This window comes from Symphalangus syndactylus, chromosome 17 (genome assembly GCF_028878055.3).
Source record: "Symphalangus syndactylus isolate Jambi chromosome 17, NHGRI_mSymSyn1-v2.1_pri, whole genome shotgun sequence".
NCBI classification, from domain to species: Eukaryota; Metazoa; Chordata; class Mammalia; order Primates; family Hylobatidae; genus Symphalangus; species Symphalangus syndactylus.
Window position 1 is genome coordinate 24892669 of NC_072439.2, and position 21076 is coordinate 24913744.

Consider the following 21076-nt stretch of genomic DNA (forward strand, 5'->3'; position numbering starts at 1 on the left):
TTTAAACCCATAAGAACTGAAAGCAAGGACTTCAACAAATATTTGCAAATTCATGTGTATGGCAACATTATTCATGATAGCCAAAAGGTGGAAGCATTCATTGACAGAGGAATGGATAAACAAAATGTGGTACAGACATACAGTGGAATATTAGCCTTAAAAAGGGACATTCTGACGCATGCTACAACATGGATGAACCTTGACATAAGACTAAGTGAAAGAAGCTGGATACAAAAAACTAATACTGCATGATTCCACTCATATAAGGTATCTAGCATGTCATATTCATAGAAACCAAAAGTAGAATGATGGTTCCCAGGTACTGGGAGGAGAGAGTAATGAAGGGCTATTGTTTAAAGGGTACGGAGTTTCAGTTTGGGAAATTGAAAAGGAAAAAGCTCTAGAGATGATGGAACGTGTGATGGTTGTATTATCATGTGATTGTATTTAGTGACACTGAACTATGCACTTAAAATGGCAAATTTTATGCTATGTATATTTTGCTACAATAAAAATTAAAGCTTTTTTAAAATTAAAAGCTTTAGAAAGATTAATTAAAAGTAACCAAATCTATTTTAAAATTAAAGCTAAAATGAATTCTCCCTCAATCCCAATAACTATGTGCCAAAAGTGCTACTTCTGCTCTAATCATTCCACCTACTGTGAATATCCTTATGTGACTTTTTGGCTAGTTCATAAAATAAACTTGAATGAGCATTAATTTTTTCTAATTCTCTTCCTATATTCACCAGCTACATTCTACATCCTACAACTTGCAGACCACGCCTGATACTGATGAATCATTTTTCTGCTCCCTCTCTCAATTTCCTCTAGTATCTGTGATTTATATACCACCTCCTGCTGCTCTAGGTCCAATCTCTGTGCAGTTTGATGTCTTGGTATTGGTAACTCTTGACCTGGGCAAGCAGTGGTGCTATCTCCACTCACTGCAAACTCTGCCTCCTGGATTCAAGCAATTCTCCTGCCTCAGCCTCCCGAGTACCTGGGATTAAAGGCACGTGCCACCACTCCTGGCAAATTTTTGTATTTTTAGTAGAGACGGGGTTTAACCTTGTTGGTAAGCCTGGTCTTGAACTCCTGACCTCTGGTGATCCACCAGCCTCGGCCTCCCAAACTGTGCGATTACTGGCGTGAGCCACCGTGCCTAGCCTTTTTTTTTTTTTTTTTTTTTAAGACCGAGTCTCACTCTGCTGCCCAGGCTGGAGTGCAGAGCGCGATCTTGGCTCACTGCAACCTCCACCTCCCAGGTTCAAGTGATTCTCATGCCTCAGCCTCCAAAGTACCTGGGATTACAGGGGCACATGACCACGCCTGGCTGATTTTAGTTTTAGTTTTTTGGGTTTTTTTTTTTTTTTTTTTTTTTTTTTTTTAACAGAGTCCTGCTCTGTCACCAGGTTGGAGTGCAGTGGTGCAATCTCGGCTCATTTCAACCTCTGCCTTCAAGCGGTTTTCCTGCCTCAGCCTCCCAGTAGCTGAGACTACAGGCATGTGCCACCACGCCAGGCTAATTGTATTTTTAGTAAAGATAGGGTTTTACCGTGTTTGCCAGGATGGTCTTGATCTTCTGACCCCGTGATCTGCCTGCCTTGGCCTCACAAAGTGTTGGGATTACAGGCGTTAGCCACCGCACGGCCTAATTTTTGTATTTTTAGTAGAGACGGGGTTTCACCATGTTAGCCAGGCTGGTCTGGAACTCCTGAGGCTGACCTCAAGTGATCTGCCTGCCTCTGCCTTCTAAAGTCCTGTGATCATAGGTGTGAGCCACCACGCCTGGCTGGTGTACTGTTTTAATAGAATGTAGAAACAAAGCTAAGTGTGAATCTTAAATACTTAATATTGAGTAAAAGAAGCCAGACGCAGTAGGATACAAACTATTACTCCAATTATGTAAGAGAAAAACCAGGCAAAATCAGATTTAGGCATATAAAAAATACATAAGGCCAGGTTTTGAGGTCAGGAGTTTGAGACTACCCTGGCCAACATGCAAAACTCTGTCTCTACTAAAAATACAAAAATTATCCAGGTGTGGTGGCACGTGTCCTGTGCCTGTAATCCCAGCTACTTGGGAGTCTGAGGCAAGAGAATCACTTGAACCCAGGAGGCGGAGGTTGCAGTGAGCCAAGATCATGCCACTACACTCCAGCCTGGGCGACAGAGCGAGACTCTGTGTCCAAAAAAACAAAGAAAAGAAAAGAAAATACATAATAAAATTATAAAGAGAAGCAAGAAGAGGATGGCAGATATCCACAGGTAATGTGGATATCTGTTATATCTGTTACTAATAAGGGGAAGGAAGACTTTAGGATCAGTTAGGGGCATACAGAGGACTTCTTGGTGTTGGTTGTGCTCTATTTCTTCACCTGGATAGGTATCACACAGATGTTTATTTAATAACCGATGTATCCATATCTTTGTTTGCATATTTCACAATAAGAATGAAATAGAGCAAAGGAGGGTGAATGGAAAGAGATTTCTCCATTCATCAAAATTATAAAGTCATGTTTTTCCTCAGGTTCTTCTCTAAGCTGAGTCTGAAAAGGTGAAAGCAGCCAAGTGTGGTGGCTCACGCCTGTAATCTCAGCACTTTGGGAGGCCAAGGTGGGCGGATCACCTGAGGTCAGGAGTTGAGACCAGCCTGGCCAACATGGCAAAACCCCGTTTCTACTGAAAATACAAAAATTAGCCGGCTGTGGTGGGGGGCGCCTATAATCCCAGCTACTTGGGAGGCTACAGTGAGCCAGGATCACGCCACTTCACTCAAAAGAGCGAAACTTGGTCTCAAAACACAACAAAATAAAACGACAACAACAACGAAAGAAAACAGGAGAAATCCTCAATATGACTTAGAGGACTTATTAAACTAGGGTGCAGCCACTCATACTGTGTCTTGCTTTGTAGCTCAAGAAAACAATGACCCTCTCTAGGTACTGATTTAGAGTGACATTTTTGTGAAAATACAGATACTTATATATGCATATAACACATATATGTATTTGAAATTGTATGTGAGTATGATATATACATACATATTTGTGTGTGTATGGCACCTGCATACTTGTATATGAAAATAACTTCTGTGTTCAGCCCTAAAAAAGAACAAGATCTTTCCATTTGCTGCAACATGGATGAGCCTGGAGGGCATTACACCAAGTGAAGTTAGCCAACCACAGAAAGAAAAATATTGCATGACCTTACTTACATGTGGAATCTGAAAATAATTTTCACATATAAAGAAATAGAAGGCCGGATGCAGTGGATTACGCCTGTAATCCCAGCATTTTGGGATACCAAGGTGGGAGGATCAGGAGGTCAGGAGTTCAAGACCAGCCTGGCTAACACGGTGAAACCCTGTCTCTGCTAAAAATACAAAAAATTAGCCTGGTTTGGTGGCACACGCCTGTAATCACAGCTACTTGGGAGGCTGAGGTAGGAGAATTGCTTGAACCTGGGAGGCGGAGGTTGCAGTGAGCGGAGATCACGCCACTGCACTCCAGCCTGGGCGACAGAGCGAGACTCCCTCTCAAAAAAAAACAAAAACAAACAAACAAACAAACAAAAAAATAAAAAAACAGAGAACCACGGTGGTTACCAGTGAGAAAGGAAGGGAGGAAATTAGGACATGTGGGTCACAGATACAAAGTAGCAGATATGCAGGATGAACAATCCTATACATCTAATATACAACATGAGGACTATAGGTAATAAAATTGTACTGTATATGGGATTCATGCTAAATGAGTAGATTTTAGCTTCCCTTGCCACACCAAAAAAATGTGGGTACCTGTGAGATGATAGATATTTTAAATGGCTTCACTATAGTAAATCTTTGACTATGTATATCTATCCTATAACATCATATTGTGTACCTTAAATATACACAATAAACTTCATTTAAAAAAAGAAAAAAATTGTCCAGGCGCGTGGCTCACGCCGGTAATGCCAGAACTTTGGGAGGCCAAGGCGGGTGGATCACGACATCAGGCCTGGCCAGGACCTCTTAGTTACAGTGAAGCCCGGCCATGCATAATAAAGCAGAAAGGAATGTAAAAGGTTGCTGCATCAATAATCAATTTCTGGTGAGCAATAATTATAGGTAATGTAAAATGAGACAATTATTGCTTTTCATCATATCTTGAAAGAACTCCTACAGTCGATGATTTTGAAAAAAACACCTAAGTTCACTTTCCTCTCTTCTGTTATGAAAAGACATTATCCAGTAGAAGTTCAAGAGCAAAATCTGAAGGCAGCTTATCTGACCTGGCCACATGGTCTTGCCACTTATTCAACATAACTTTCTACACACTAACCTCTCCAGACCTCAGATCTTCAACTCTCTGAAATACAAACATAGTAGTACTTACCTCTAGAACTGCAGCTGAACTGAGCATTTTAGGGAAGGAATAAACACACACATGATATATATGTAGTCAGATTATGAACCCAGTGTAGCCCAGAATACAGAAATTTCTCAGTAATAGAGACCCTCAGGAGAAAAATCAGATGTAGCCTATCTCAGTGGCCTTTCATGTGGCAAATAAACACTGAAAGTCCATAATGAGAAAGACATGGGCAGGCAATGACATCATCCATTCAGTGTAGACTCTCAACATCTCTGAGAGTCATTCCCTGTTGTACCCCAACCTGTTTATATATTGGGCTTATATGACCTTTCGGTCAAAACATACATAAATCTCAAGACTCAGTCAGAAATATTTATGGACAACCAGGTATTATTCTGTTTCCAGTCAAAACTCAGGTAGACCACATTTTATGTGACAGGAGAAGGCACAGTTGATGCCCAGTTAACCCTGAGATCATCCCTACCTGCAGCTTCCTGTCATCACAGCAAGCTCTTTCCCTGCAGTCCATCATCTGTATCTGCCCTTTGCTATATAGGTAGCAAAAATAAGCATCTGAAAAGATGCTCAACACCATATGTCACTAGAGAATTCAAATTAAAACAACGATGAGATACCACTACACATCTATTAGACTGGCTCAAATCCAAACGCTGACACCACCAAATCCTGGTGAGGGTATGGAGCAACAGTGACTCTCATTGATTGCTGCTGGGAATGCAAAATGGTACAGTCACTGTGGAAGGCAGTTTTGCAAATTCCTGCAAAACTAGACACACGCTTACCCTACGATCTGGCAGTTGCATTCTTTGGTACATACCCAAATGAGTTGAAAACTTAGATCCACTCAAATCCTGCACATGAATGATTATAGCAGCTTATACATAACCGACAAAGATTGGAAGTAACCAAGATATCCTACAATAGGGAAATGCATACACTAACTCTGAAACAATCATACAATGGAATATTCTTCAGGAATAAAAAGAAATGAACCACCAAGGCATGGAAAGACATGGAAGAATCTTAAACACGTATTTCTAAGTGAAAGAAGCCAATGTGAAAAGGCCACATAGTGTATAGTTCCAATTATATAAAATACTAGAAAAGGCAAAACTAGGCAGATGGTATTATAAAAATTCGGTGGTTGCCAGAGGCTTGAGCAGAGGGAGAACAAATAGGTGGAGCACAGAGGATTTTTAGGGCAATGAAACTTTTCTCTGTGACCCTATAATGGTGGATATATGTCCTTATGCATTTGTCAAAGCCCATAAATGGTAGAACACAAAGAGTGAATCTTAATATAAGCCATGAACTTAATAATATTAATATTGGCTCATCACGCATAACAAATGTACCACACTAACAAGATGATAATAGAGGAAGTGTGTGTACTATGGTGTGAGGGGGATATTAGATCTCAATTTGCCTTCTGCTCTATTTTTCTGTACACCTACAACTGTTCTAAAAATTAAGTCAATTATTTATTTATCTTTTGGAGACAGGGTCTCGCTCTGTCACTCAGGCTGGCGTGCAGTGGTGCAATCACAGCTCACTGCAATCCCAACCTCCAGGGCTGAAGCAATCCTCCCACCTCAGCCTCCCGAGTAGCTGGGACCACAGGCATGTGCCACCATGCTCAGCACATTTCGTAGGCATCTGAAAAGATGCTCAACACCATATGTCACTAGGGAATTCAAATTAAAACAACGATGAGATACCATTACACATCTATTAGACTGGCTTGAATCCAGACAATGACAACACCAAATGCTGGTGAAGATATGGAGCAACAGGAACTCTCATCTATTGCTGCTGGGAATGCAAAATGGTACAGCCAATGTGGAAGGTAGTTTTGCAAGTTCTTGCCAGACTAAACATACGATTACCCTACAATCCGGCAAAAAAATAAAAAACAAATTTAAAATATATTTTATATACTTAAAATATATATGTTTAAAGGAATATATATTTTATATATTTAAAATTTTTTTAATTTCTTGTAGAGAGTCTCCCTATGTTGCCCAGCCTGCAGAATCTATTAATTTTTAAAATGTTTTAAGCTCTTGAAAAAGGAATTATTTGAAGAGTGAAAAATAAAATGAAAGAGGATTGATTGGTAAATTCCAAATGTTGAATATTAAATAATTTGGATTAATTTTAAATTCCAAAAAGTGAAACTTTAAAAAATATTTTTAAAATTTCCTAATCTGAAGTCAATGCATGTTCAATAAATTCAAGAGCCAATTTCAGAGAAATAAGTGCTCAACAAGTTCTTAGGTTTTGACTTTGTTTGTTGACTATTTGTATTTGTGAATGGCGAATTTTTAGATTTTGTTCCTTTCTTCTTAGGGTATTGACTAATATTTTATTAAGCCAGAGAGACAGTAAATTAGAATTATTATCTGTTTGTCCATTTTATCTGTTATAAATATTTCCTCCAAATTCACTTATCTAAAGTTTTTGGTTTCTTTAGCTAGGCGCAGTGGCTCACGCCTGTAATCCCAGTACTTTGGGAGGCTGAGGAAGGAGGATCACTTGAGGTCAGGAGTTCGAGACCAGCCTGGCCAACATGCCCAAACCCCATACCTACTAAACATACAAAAATTAGGTGGGCTGCCGGGCCCGGTGGCTCACAATTGTAATCCCAGCACTTTGGGAGGCCAAGGTGGGCAGATCACCTGAAGTCAGGAGTTTGAGACCAGCCTGACCAAGATGGAGAAAACCCATCTCTACTAAAAATACAAAACTAGCAGGGTGTGGTGGCACATGCCTGTAATCCCAGCTACTTGGGAGGCTAAGGCAGGAGAATCGCTTGAACCCAGGAGGCAGAGGTTGCAGTGAGCCCAGATCACCCCATTGCACTCCAGCCTGGGCAACAAGAGTGAAACTCCGTCTCAAAAAAAAAAAAAAAAAAGAGCTGGGCATGGTGGCGCATGCCTGTAGTCCCAGCTACTTGGGAGGCTGAGGCAGGAGAATCACTTGAGCCCAGGAGGCGGAGGTTGCAGTGAGCTGAGATGGTGCCACTGCACTCCAGCCTGGAATGTGTCACCCCCACCCCCCCGGCTAATTTTGTATTTTAGTAGAGATGGGGTTTCTCCATGTTGATCAGGCTGCACTTGTACTCCCGACCTCAGGTCATCTGCCCGCCTCGGCCTCCCAAAATGCTGGGATTACAGGCATGAGCCACTGCACCCAGCCTTATGCCATTATTAATAAGATTGATGTTAAATTATATAATCGATGGGTAAATAGTATCAAGGATGAATTACTCAGTAAAGAAGACAGGCTTAGGCCAGGTGTGGTGATTCAGGTTTGTAATCCCAACACTTTGGAAGGCTGAGGCAGGAGGATTGCTGAGCCCAGAAGGTCGAGGCTGCAGTGAGCAGTGTTCACACCACTGTACTCCAGCCTAGGCAACAGAGCGAGACCTTGTCTCTTAAAAAAAAAAAAAAAAAAGACGGGTTTAAAAATCTATGCATAAATTAAGTGATATCCTGGTAAAATTAAGGAGACAGGCTGTCTTCTCGGCCTCTAAGAAAGTGATACTGAGCTCTGCATTGTGAGATGTCAACATCTTGGTGCCTCTGTTTCCCCATCTCACTACACATGATAGGTCTGAAGATGAATCAAGATAATCCATAGAAACAAGTACATGATAGCTAGTGTAATAACGTATCATCACAGAAGATAAAAAAGACCACCTGTCCATTAGTCTACTATTATAAAAGGAACTTAATTCCGTGCTTCCTGGTTTTCTTAATGTTTGTGCTTTGTAGGTTTCTCTTTCTTATAATTCCAACTTTACCAATTTCAAGGCTCACCTTTGAGAAAACATCAATCTTACTTAAAAAAAAAAAACAACAGTTAGCTTTAAAAAAAACAAGATTTTCAGACAGGTAAGAAGAAAATGCCCCTTTCCTTACTCCTCGGACATTACAGAAAACAAGGAAAACACCCTTCAGCCTCATGTACATGTTCAATGAACAGGAGATTATGCTGAGAAAACCTATGAATGTAAAAAGTGTGGGGAAGCTTTTAGGACTAGCCGCCAACTTTCTGTACATCATATATTTCATTCTGGTGAGAAACGCTATGAATGTTTGGAATGTGACAAGGCCTTTAGTGTGTATAGATGGCTTAGTCAACATCAATATTCACACTGGCGAGAAACCCTTTTAATTTAACAAATGTGAGATGTCCTTTAGGCTCAACTCAGGCCTTAAAGCACATCAGAGTATTCATACTGGAGAGAAGCCCTATGAATGTGACAAGCGTGGGAAGGCCTTTAGTGTGTTTGGGCAATTTGCTCAATATCAGAGTACTCACAGTGGTAAGAAACCCTTTACGGCAGGGTGTGGTGGCTCATGCCTGTCATCCCAGCACTTTGCAAGGCCAAAGCCAGAGGATAGCTTGAACTCAGGAGTTCGAGAACAGCCTGGGCAACATAGTGAGACCCCATCTCTATTAAAAAAAAATTAAGGCCAGGCGTGGTGGCCCACGCCTGTCATTCCAGCACTTTGGGAGGCCAAGTTAGGTGGATCACCTGAGGTCAGGAGTTCGAGACCAGCCTAGCCAACATAGTGAAACCCCATCTCTACTAAAAATACAAAAAATTAGCCAGGTGTGGTGACGGCACCTTTAATCCCAGCTACTCGAGAGGCTGAGGCAGCTTGAACCTGGGAGGTGGAGGTTGCAGTGAGCTGAGATGGCACCACTGCACTCCAGCCTGGGTGACAGAGTGAGACTCTGTCTCAAAAAAAAAAAAAAAAAAAACCACAACCCCTTGTGAATCCAAAATATCTGAGACGGGTCTCAGTCAATTTAGAAAGTTGATTTTGCCAAGGTTAAGGATGCCCTGTGACCCAGCCTCAGGAGGTCCTGACAACATGTGCCCAACCAAGGTGGCTTGGGTACAGCTTGCTTTACACATTTTAGGGAGGCATGAGATCAATCAATACATGGCAGAGTTACATTAGTTCAATCTGGAAGGGTGGGACAACTAGAAGGAGGTGCCTCCAGGTCATAGGTAGATTTAAAAATTTTCTGATGGCATTCAGTTTAAAGAGTTATCAGTAGGTTATGTCTGGGTTATAAAAGGGGTTGTGGAGACATAGGTTTTATTCTGCAGATAAAGCCTCCAAGTAGCAGGCTTAGAGGACACAAATGTTTCTTATCAGATTTAAGGTCTGTGTTGATGTTCATGCTGGAGGGGTATCATGAGGCATATGCAAACCCCTCTTCCATCATGGCCTGAACTAGATTTTCAGGTAACTCTGGAATGCCCTTGGCCAAGAGGAGGGGCCCATATATATGTATATGTATATATGTACAGTGTGTCAATGTATTTATACCACTGAGAAACAATTTGGATAAAGACTACATGGGAAGGCTTTTAGATATGGTTAAGCTCTTATTAGGTATCAATTTGTTTGTACTGGTGTGAACTTTTCAAAATGTCAGTAATGTGTCATTTTTTAGCTCTGAACCCAAATGTTACTCAGATTCAGATAGTTTATAATGTATTTTTATAACAACACAAGAAACCTCTTTTGGGCTGGGCACAGTGGCTCACGCCTGTAATCCCAGCACTTTGGGAGGCCGAGGGGGGCGGATCGCCTGAGGTCAGTAGTTGGAGACCAGCCTGGCCAACATGGCGAAACCCTGTCTCTACTAAAAATACAAATATTAGCTGGGCATGGTGACGTGCACCTGTAATCCCAGCTACCCAGGAGGCTGAGGCAAGAGAATCGCTGGAACCCAGGAGGCAGAGGCTGCAGTGAGCCAAGACTGAGCCACTGCACTCCAGCATGGGCAACAGAGCAAGACTCCATCTCAAAAAGAAAAAAAAAGAAAGAAAAGAAAACCTCTTCTGGCATTCTTCTATTTTTGCATTATCAAACCACTCATAATAGAGGAAAATTGAGAGGATATAGGAAAGCATTGCTCTTTATGCTTTGTATGTAGAAGTCTTCCAGCACCAATTACTGTTAAATTGATGAAAAGTCATCAAAAAGAGCTGTGTGATGTGGGAAAGGCTTTAGGCATTCTACATATCTTTTTTTTGTTGTTTTTCTTTGAGACAGAGTCTCAAGTCATTGATTAATATTGGACTCTTTGATTACTCTCATTTTGCAGTAAGTTCCGAAATCAGAAAGTGTGATTTTTCCAGCTTTATTCCTAGTTTTTAGGGTTGTTTTGCCTACTTGGAATCCCATGAGGTTTCATATGAATTTCAGGATAGATTTTTTCTGTTTATACAAAAAATGTCATTAGAATTTCAGAAGGATTACATTAAATCTGTAGATAGCTTTAGATAGTATTGACATATTAACAATATTAAATTTTCCAATCCATGAACATGGGGATGCCTTTCAGTTTATGTCTTTAATTTTTTTTCAGGAATGATATGTAGTTTTCATTGGACAAGTCTTTCAATTTGTTGGTTAACTTTGAAGAAGTTTATTCTTTTTGATGCTATTGTGAATGGCATGGTTTTCTCTTTTCTTGTGTTCTTCAGTGTAATTGTACAGAAGTGAAACTTTTTTTGTCTGTGTGTTGACCATCCTGGCATTCTGCTGAATTCATTTTATTAGTTGTTTTTTGTTTGTGGAATCTTTTGGGTTTTTTACACATTAGATCATATCATCTGCAAACACAGAAAATTCATTTCATTGTCTTCAATTTGGATGCCGGTGGTTGTTTTTTTTGCCACATTTCTGTGGCTAGTACTTTTAGTTCTCTGCTGAATGAAAATGGTGACAGCAGACCTTCCTTTGTCCTGATCTTGGAGAAAAAGCTCTCGGTCTTTCACCGAGTGTGCTGTCCACTGTGAGTTTTTCACATAAAACTTTTATTATGTTGAGGTAGTTTCCTTCAATTCCTAATTTGTTGCATGACTTTTTAAAAAATCATGAATGGTTTTTGAAATTAGTCAAAACTTTTTTGCGTGAATCGAGATAATCAACTGGGGTTTTTCCTTCATTCTTAATGTGATATTACACTGTTAGGATTTCAAATATTTAATCATTGTTTCATTCCAAGAATAAATTCTACTTGGTCATGGTGTATAACCCTGGTTATACAAAAGGATTGTATGTATGCCACTGTATCTGGAAAAGCAGGTTTTCCTTCTATACTCATACCACTCTCAGTACTTCTCATACTACTTGTGTGGGGCTTTTCCTTGTGGACTCCAATTGGGCATCCTGCACTTTAATTCTGACACAAATCAGATTTAGGGTCAGATCCCACAGGCCAGGGGCTCAGTCCCACAAGACTACTCTCACTTCAGACACCAATCACAAGTCCAGCTGTCACCTGTACGTCTTACTGAATGAATCAGAAGTTCCCATGATCTTCTCCATTAGTTGCATCATTTGCTAGAATGGCTACAGATCTGTGGAAAACACTTAGGTTTACTAGTTTTTATACAATAAAGGAAACAGATGGTGATGATGTTAGCAAGATGGTGAAATATGTGGTCATCTGCTCATATCCCCCCACAACAGTAAGAATTCTGCACTTATCCATTGGCAAAAGTCTCTCTCTGGGAGCCTTGGGATTCATGTAGGAGGTTATGAAACTCTCGTGGATCGCAAGACCGAAGAGTGTTGTTTTGAAAGTAGTGACCCACATCTAGGTTATAGATCCAGCAGTCATCTTGCTTCAGACTTGGAAACAACCCGAGTCCCATAGAGCTTGGCTACTAACCTGTTTGGCCTTGACCCTACTACCAAAATCATCCTCCAAGGGGTCTCAGTAGCATGATGCAAACTAGTGCCTCAGCAAACATGCCTGTCTGGCTGCCAGAAGCTCCTGCTTCTCCTCAGCACTGCTGTCCAGTAGTGACAGGAACAAGGACAAAGGCAAGCCGAAAGTGGAGCCGAGGTGGCCACACCTGGAACTGGCAATCCATGGGGACAGATAAGGTTGAGAGTGTGCCTCAAAGGCCGTCTGGGGCAAATCCAAGCCTCAGAAGGATGTCCAGGCATGCTCCCAGTGGGCACTGAGGATCCCCAAGAAAGGGAAGGACAAGCAAAGCACAACTGGGACCACAGGAGGGGCCTGTGCTGGAGTCCAAGCCCCGTTCAGGGATTCCAGTCAGAGGAGCCAAGAGGTGCAAAGTACAAAACACCCCAAACCCCACACCGGATCACTACCCACCACCTGGCATGCACCTAGCCAACTGCCAGTCCCTTTTGCTCTGTGAAATTCCTAACAGCCAGTGATTCAGTGCTGAGAGGCAGTTCCAGTCAGGAATAGAGAAATGAGAGATCCCTCCACAATGAGAAAGGATGTGCAGAGGAAATGAAACACAGCCTAGATTAGAAGGCAAAGGCCAGCCATGGCTGACTACCTCTCATCCTACAGGAATCATGCAGCCATCTGATGGAATAGGAGGATCAAGAGTTTCCCTGCTGGTGGGAGCTAGGAGCACCCACGGTTCAAGAATTATCACAGCTACCCAGTCATTAGGAAACGTGGGTGTTGAGGAGGAAACACTCAAGACATGGGTCTTCAGAAAGATCATCCTCGACTAACTGGGAAACGTTTGTTGTAGAGAATGTAGAGCCAGACCAAGGAAACCCTAGGCCCATGAGAAACACGGAAGGCAGGAAAAGAGAAGAGGCCAGAGCCCGGGCAGGATCAATCCATCCCACTCGCATGTGGCTCTGGGAATGAGGGCCCAACCTGGGAGGTGGCCAGAAAGGCCACAGTTTGCAGTCCAAATATTCTCCTCACATTCATGTCTTCTTCCACCAGCACCAGGCCATAGTGTGGACAGGTTATGCAGTGAAGAGGAAGGGGAGAATGAGTTGGAACCAGCTTCTTTGACATCTATCTGCACCTCTCCTGCTGGTGTAATTGTGGGACCTCCTCCCCACCTCATCAGACTGTATCCTCACCCCTGTCTCACCTTATTTCTGCACACATCATTTCTTTTTGACCCGGAATGGAACTGAAAGAAGATTGAGTGCCCACCTGATATCCTTAAGCTCCTGCCCTGCCAGCAACAGAATTTGAAGTGGGCTCAAGGGGATCCTGAGGACAGGACGGCTAGGGTCCAGCCCTGGATGTGCTGCAGGACCATGGGCCCCTGGGAGGCGTCTGTTCTTGGGTGTGTTGTGCTCATCTTCTTTCTAGAAGAGTGGCTCTTCGGGGTGGGGAGATGATTTGGACCCCTGTGGGTTGCAGCCAGCCCCCCATTTCTCCGAGGCTTCAGGAACTACAAGCAAAAGAAAGGACATGGGGCCCCGCAGCCCAAGCGGAGCCACAGAGTGAGGAGCATCAGAAAGTAGGTGGACTTGAGAGAAACCGCGCTCCAGCACACGAGTCATATTTGTTTCACAAGAAACCACACACACACACACACACACACACACACACAGAAAGAAACACACACAGAGACATCCAGCACCCGCAGGGAAACACAGCCAGGCAGCTCCTGGGGCTACATGGTTCTGCTCTCTGCCAGGAAGCTCCTCCGGGGAGAGAGCAGCCCTCGGGCACATAGGCCGTACCTCCAAATCCCGGGGGGACGACTTTCAAGGAGATTCACCCCTAAACCATCTAGGCAGGCCTGATGCATCATAGGGATCCTTAGGGATCCCGTGGTGCATTCTTGGGGCCCTGCTTGACGTTTCTTCAGCCTAGTTCGGCCCTGCCAGTCTCCTAGGGTTGTGGGATCATCGCGTTGTTCCCCCAGAGAGGAGAGACATCAGCCCAACTCTACACACTGCTACAGAGGGCTCCTGATATGCCAAGCCTCTAAGACCCGTCCCCAGGCAATGGTGGTGGTCCCTGGGAGGCGAGCCCTGGCTCAGAGCTTGCCCTGGTGCCTCGCGTTTGGTGCATGCGCATTCTCGTGGTTGGCGCGCGCGCTACAATGTCAGGGCTGTCAGGCTGCAGCCCCAGGAAAATGCTAGAGATGGACCTGGCGGCAGCTTGGGGAAGGAGGCTGCTTGCGACAAGCAGCGCAGGACCCTAAGAGTCCTGACCTCAGGACTTCCTTGAGCCGACTTCGTGTTCGGATCCCGATGGAGGAGGAGGCGCTTCAGACCGTGAGGTGGGCACTCGGGACTGCTCTTCTGCTGTGATAACGGATTGGAAGGTATGGGCAGAAATCGGGTCCCATGGGGCTGGTTATTCAGTCTGGTGAGGTGTGAAGGGGGTCGCTGGGGCACAGAAACAGCTGAGACCCCCAGGGGAGGGAGTCAGCTGAAAATTCCCCGTTTCATGAGCTCACTGCCTCCCTTTGACCTGGGCCTCCCAGGGCACTGTCCTGGTCTCAAAGCTCAGGGAATCCTGCTGCTCAGCACTGCTGTCCTAAAAAGGCAGGAACGATTTTCCGTTTTGGCTGGGTGAAGGAAAGACACCTTGAGAAGTACCTACTCAATGGAGGGGTGGGGGTGAAGGGTACTTTGCAGAAACCTCTTGCCTCCTCCAGTAGGCCTCCCTAAATGGGCTTGTTCTCCGGCACAGGCCCTCTCCTGGTTCCCAGGTGTGATTTGCTTCTCCTTGGCTTTCCTCGGAAGGTTCCCACAGCCCCCTGAGCGCATGCCAGGACATCACTGTCAATCTCCACATCATCCCAAACGACCTTGGAGATACACGCTCACCACATCTGCTTATAGGGGACGCCAGTGCCAAGTGTGGTCGCATTTGCTCCACCTCAAACTCACCCCTGGCCCTGTTGGCACTGGTCCCGGAAAGCAGTGTCGGGATACAGGAGCCCCTGGATTTTGGAAACCAGAGAAGGTCATTGCTCTCTCCAAGGAGAAGGGAGGCAGTGGCCTGATGAGTCAATGAACTTTCAGCTGACACCACGGCTTGAGGCCCGTGGGACCGTTCTGTGCCCCAGAGAGGCCCTCCCCGCCTCACCAGATTGTAACCCCGTTTCCTGCTCAACGGGTGGGATCCGAAATCAGATCCAAATGGGAGTCCGGAGATTCCATCCGTCCCCTGAAGCTGGGATCCCGCGCTGCTTCTCCATGACTCCGCATGAGGTTTCTTCATCCTGGTCGGCGACCTCCTCAAATCTGGGCATCCGGAGACAATCATGTCGACCACGTTGAGAGGTCAGGCAAAAGCTCTGACACGGATGCACTGCCACGGAGTGATTGTGATCGGCAAGCCTCAGGGACCCATTCCCCGGACGATGGAGGGGGTCATTAAGACGTGAGAACCTGCTCACGCCACGAGCATGCACGTTGGCAAGGCCGACAGGCGCTTGGTTCCTGTAATCCTGTCAGTGGCCCCTTTAAAAAATAGTGACCGGGGGCTGCTGTGGACGAAGTGACAGGCAGTGAGAGGCGAGTAGGGCGCATTAGCCAGGTCTACATGGGCCCGGATCCTAAACGTCAGGCTGCAACCCCTTTAAAAAATGTGCTTAAGTGTGGTGTGGTCGTCTTGATCTTGGACAAGAGGCCTATCAGGATGGGGAGGAGAATTCAACTCCTGCGGGACCCACGATGCTCCCCACGTTGCCGAGGCTTTCACAAAACGCATAGTGGAACCACAGGGAAAACTGACAACGGGCCACAAGACCCAGGAAAAGACGCAAAAAGAGGCTCAACAAAGACAGCCTTACAAGAAAGAAACAGCATTCCGGTGCACAAGACATTTTCGTCCCAACACACACACACGCAAACAGGCGCACAGACAAGGAAAGTAAGAAAGAGACAGAAACAGAGAGAGACAGAGATGGAAGAGAGAATGGGAGAGACACACATACACAGACATACAGCAGCAGCAAAGCACACATCCCCAGGCAACCCCTGAGGCTGCGGGGTCCTGCTCTCCAGGAGAACGACTCTCGGGCGAGAGAGCAGCCCACAAGCACACAGGCAGACCTGTCCTGGAGGTCACGGGGTGGGGGGGGGGGGCACGACTTTTTGGGAGACTCACTCGAATGCCTTCCCTGCAGGCCTGAAGCTGGGATGTCGAGCTGCTTCCCCCAGACTCCGCCTGTGGCTTCATCATCCTGGTTGGACCTCCACCACTCCTGGCATCCGGAGACCATCCTGTTGACACCCTGGAGAGGTCAGGCCGGAGCCTCAGGACCCCGACACCCAAGCACTGCAACGGAGGGCTCCTGCTTTGCCAAGCCTCAGGGACTGGTTTCTTAGGCAACCGTGGGAATCACTGTGACGGGAGAATCCGCTCGCGCATGCGCATTGGCTAGGCCGACTCGCGCTCCGCTCCTGAAGTCAGGCTGCGGCCCCTTTAAATAATGGCAGCGGCGCAGCGGCAGGAGGGCAGCTGGATCCAAGGTCGAGGAGGGGACTTCGTGAGAGAGGCGGTTGTGGGCGCCCCAAGGCTGGACCCCCAGGAGTCCTGTCCTCAGGATCTCCTTGAGCCGACTTCTACCGGTGGAGGAGGAGCTTCGGGGCACCTGCTAGGGTCTCAGGACTCCTCTTCAGATCCGATTTTGGATCTCACCAAGTAAGCAGGGATGGGCTCACCTCATCTGGTGAGGCGGGCAGGGCCTCGCTGGGGCACAGAAAGATCCATGAGCCTCAAGGCGTGGTGTCAGCTGAAAATTCACTGACACGTGAGCCCTCTGCCTCCCTCGCCCCTGGGAGGAGCAGTGGCCTGTTCCGCTTCCAAAGCCTTAGGTCTCCTGCAAGAAGACACCGCTTTCTAGTACACGTGCAAACAGGAACAGGGGCGACTCCGAGGTGGAGCCAATGCGACCACACGTGGCACTGGCGCCCCCCAGAGCAGATGGGTGAGTGTGTGTCACCGAGACCATATGGGGCGATGGTGAGACGAACAATGGTGTCCAGTCATGTGCCCGGTGGAAGAGGGGCACAGGTGACCTCCCCAACAACGTCAAGGAAAAGCAAAGCACACCTGGGAACCAGGAGAGGGCCTGTGCGTGAATCCAAGCCATATTTTGCTACCCCTGCTGGAAGAGCGGAGAGGTTTCTGCAAAGTTCACTTCACTCCCACCCCTCCAATGACTAGGTAGCCCCGGCACAACCTCCCATGCACCCAGCCCCAGCCCAATCCCTTTGGCTCCCTGACATTCATGGCAGCCAAAATATTCAGTTCTGGGAGGCAGTCCACCCAGGCGCTCAGAAGAGGATGTCCCTCAAGAATGAAACATGAAGTGAAGAGGAAATGCGACACTGCCTTTCCTAGAAGCCAAGGCCAGCCATGGTTGCCTACCACTCATTCTAGGCCAACCACGCAGCCATCCCATGAAACGTGGAGACCAAGGGAGCTTCCCTGTCTGAGACAGGTATGGAAGCCCAGAGCTCCAGGATCATCAAACCTGCCCAATCCACCAGAAACGGGTTTGGAGAGAGAAACAATCATGACACGGATCACCACTTTCTCCCTGTTGGACTGGGAAGTGATCTTTGTTGAAGACATTGAACCAGACCAAGAAGCATCTAGGCCCCTCAGAAACAGGGCAGACAGAGCAAGAGGGAGGACAGAGCAGAGGCCAGAGCCCAGGCACAATACAGCACAGTGCCACCGCCACGGGCTGAGGGGAGGAGTGCCAAATGGGTGACTTGTCCAGACAGGCCAGGGGTTTTTGCCATGTCCCGTTCCCAGCTTCTTGAAGATTGTGTCGTGGTGTGGCTTCATTTTTCAGAGAAGAGCCGTGAGGAGATAGAACTATCTTCTTTGATGTTTGTCTGCTCCCCTCCTGCAGGACAGTGAGCTCCTGTGAGGCTTCTGTCCTTGGCTGGAGTGTGGTCGTCTGGATCCTAGAAAAGAGGCCGCTCAGGATGGAGACGAGATTTCAGTTCCTCCAGGACCGACGCCTCTCCTAACGTCGTCCAGGGCTTTAGAAACCCAAAGTGGAACTGCTGCGAAACCAATTGACAACCGGCAACATGTCCCAGGCAGAGACGCAGCAAGAGGCGCACCAAAGACAGGCCGACATGCAAGAAATCGCTTTTTGACGCACAGGGCAGATTCATTCCACACACACACGCACACCGGCACACACACAGACAGAGAGAGAGAGAGAAACAGAGTGACAGAGAAAGAAGAGAGAATGGGAGACACACACACACAGACATAGAGCAGTGGCACAGAAACACATAGCCCCAGGCAACCCCTGAAGCTGCAGGGTTCTGCTCTTTGAGAGAACGATTCTCGAGTGAGAGAGCAGCCCACGGGCACACAAGCAGACATGTCGTCGAGATCACGGAGGGCACGACTTCTGGGGAGACTCACTTGAACACCGTCCGGGCAGGTTAGAGGCTGGGATGCCGCGCTGCTTCTCCCGGACTCCGCCTGTGGTTTCCTCATCCTGGTCGGCCCTCCGCGACTCCTGGCATCCAGAGACGGTCCTGTCGACCCCATGGAGAGGTCAGGCCGGAGTCTCGGAGCCCGGACACCCAAGCACTGCCGCGGAGGGCTCCTGCTTTGCCAAGCCTCAGGGACTGGTTTCTCAGGCAACCGTGGGAATCACTGTGATGGGATAATCCGCTCGCGCCTCGGGCATGCACATTGCCTAGGCCGACTCGCGCTTGGCTCCTGGAACTCAGGCTGAGGCCCCCTTAAACAGTGGCGGCTGGATCAGGGATCAAGTAGGGGGCGGCGAGGGAGTGGGGGCTGCGGGCGCCCTAGGGCCGGACTCGCAGGAGTCCTGTCCTCAGGGCCTCCTTGAGCCGACTTCCACCAGTGGAAGAGGAGGTTCAGGGCGCCTGCTGGGGTCTCAGTACTCCTCTCCAGATCCGATTTTGGATCCCACCAGGTGACCAGGGATGGGCTCACCTCATCTGGTGAGGCAGGCAGGGCCTCGCTGGGGCACAGAAAGACACCATGGGCCTCAAGGCATGGTGTCAGCTGAAAATTCACTGAAACATGAGCCCTCTGCCTCCCTCCTCCCTGGGAGGTGCAGTGGCCTGCCCCGCTTGCCAGAGCCCTGGGGCTGCTGGGTGCCGCCACTGCTTTCCAGGACACATGCAAACAGGAACGGGGCGAGTCCGAGGTGGAGCCAATGTGACCAAACGTGGCACTGGCGTCCCCCAGAGCAGATGGGGTGAGTGTGTGTCACCGAGGCCATATGGGGCGATGGCGAGACGAACACTGGTGTCCAGGCATGTGCCCGGTGGAAGGGGGGCACAGGTTACCTCCCCAACAATGACAAGGAAAAGCAAAGCACAGCTGGGAACCAGAAGAGGCCCTGTGCGTGAGTCCAAGCCACATTTTGGTGAGCCTGCTGGAGGAGCAGAGAGGTTTCTGTAAAGTTCACCCCACCCCCATCTCTCCACCGCCCAGGTAGCCCTAACGCAACCTCCCATGCACCCAGCCCCAGCCCAGTCCCTTTGGCTCCTTGACATTCGTGGCAGCCAAAAGATTCAGTTCCGGGAGGCAGTCCACCCAGGAGCAGAGGAAGCAGATGTCCCTTAAGAATGAGACAGGAAGTGCAGAGGAAATGTGACACCGCCTTTCCTAGAAGCCAAGGCCAGCCACGGTCGCCTACCGTTCATTCTAGGGAAACTACGCAGCCATCAGGTAAAACATGGAGACCAAGGAAGCTTCCCTGTCTGAGACAGGTATGGATGCCCAGAGCTCCAGGATCTTCACACTTGCCCAATCCACCAGAAACAGGTTTGCTGAGGGAAACAGTCATGACGGATCTCCTTGAAGTTTATCCGTGATGGACTGGAAAGTGTTCTTTGTTGAAGACATTGAGCCAGACCAAGAAGCATCTACGCCCCTCAGAAACGGGAGACACAGCAAGAGGGAGGACAGAGCAGAGGCCAGAGCCCAAGCAGGATACAGCACAGTGCCACCGCAACGGGCACCCGGGGAGGAGTGCCAAACGGGTGACTTGTCCAGAAAGGCCAGTGTTCCAGTGACAGGGATCCTTGCCATGTCCTGTTCTGGCTTCTTCTTTAAGCCTGTGTCGTGGTGTGGCTTCATTTGTCAGAGAAGAGTCTCGCGGACTTACAACCGTCGTCTTTGACGTTGGTCTGCTCCCCTCCCGCAGGACAGTGAGCTCTTGTGATGCTTTTGTCCTTGGCTGGGGTGTGGTCTTGATCCTAGAAAAGCTGCCGCTCAGGCTGGGGATGAGATTTCAATTCCTCTGGGTCCGAAGCATCTCCTCATGTCCCCGAGGTCTTCACAAACCCAAAGTGGAAACACCGGGAAAACGATTGACAACGCGCCACGTGACCCAGGCAGAGACGCAGAAAGAGGCTCACCAAAGACAGGCCAACATGCGAGAAATTGCCCTTTGGCGCACAGGGCACATTCGTCACAACACACTCACACGGGCACACACACACAGAGAAAGAGAGAAGGAGAGAGAGAGAGAGAGGAGAAAGTGAGACACACACACACACTACACACACACAGCAGTGGCACAGAAACACACACCCCCAGGCAACTCCTGAGGCTGCGGGGTTCTGCTCTCCGCGAGAACGACCCTCGGGTGAGAGAGTAGCCTACGGGCACACAGGCAGACCTGTCGTCGAGTTGACAGGGGTACGACTTTTGGGGAGACTCACCCGCACACCGTCCGGGCAGGCCTGAGGCAGGGATGCCCTGCTGCTTCCCCCAGACTCGGCCTGTGGTTTCTTCATCCTGCTCTGCCTTCTGCGACTCCTGGCATTCGGAGAACGTCTTGTCGTCCTGTCAACCTCCTGGAGAGGTGAGGCCGGAGTCTCGGAGCCTCGAAGCCTCGACACCGACGCACTGCCGCGGAGGGCTCCTGCTTTCTG

General features: G+C 47.5%; 1 protein-coding gene across 2 annotated transcripts in view; it reads right to left on the minus strand.

Moving 5' to 3' along the window:
• The window catches only part of ZNF420 (zinc finger protein 420), a 114152-nt gene extending 93102 nt beyond the window's left edge, over positions 1–21050 (minus strand). Inside the window, exon 1 of one of the 2 annotated variants that reach the window (XM_055247859.2) lies at positions 20864–21050. The gene's annotated coding sequence lies outside the window, so the exon portion shown is untranslated. Of the gene's footprint in view, positions 1–18578; positions 18877–20863 lie in introns of those variants that run through there. The other variant, XM_055247860.2, reaches the window with a different exon arrangement.
• Between the last annotated feature and the right edge of the window lie 26 nt (positions 21051–21076).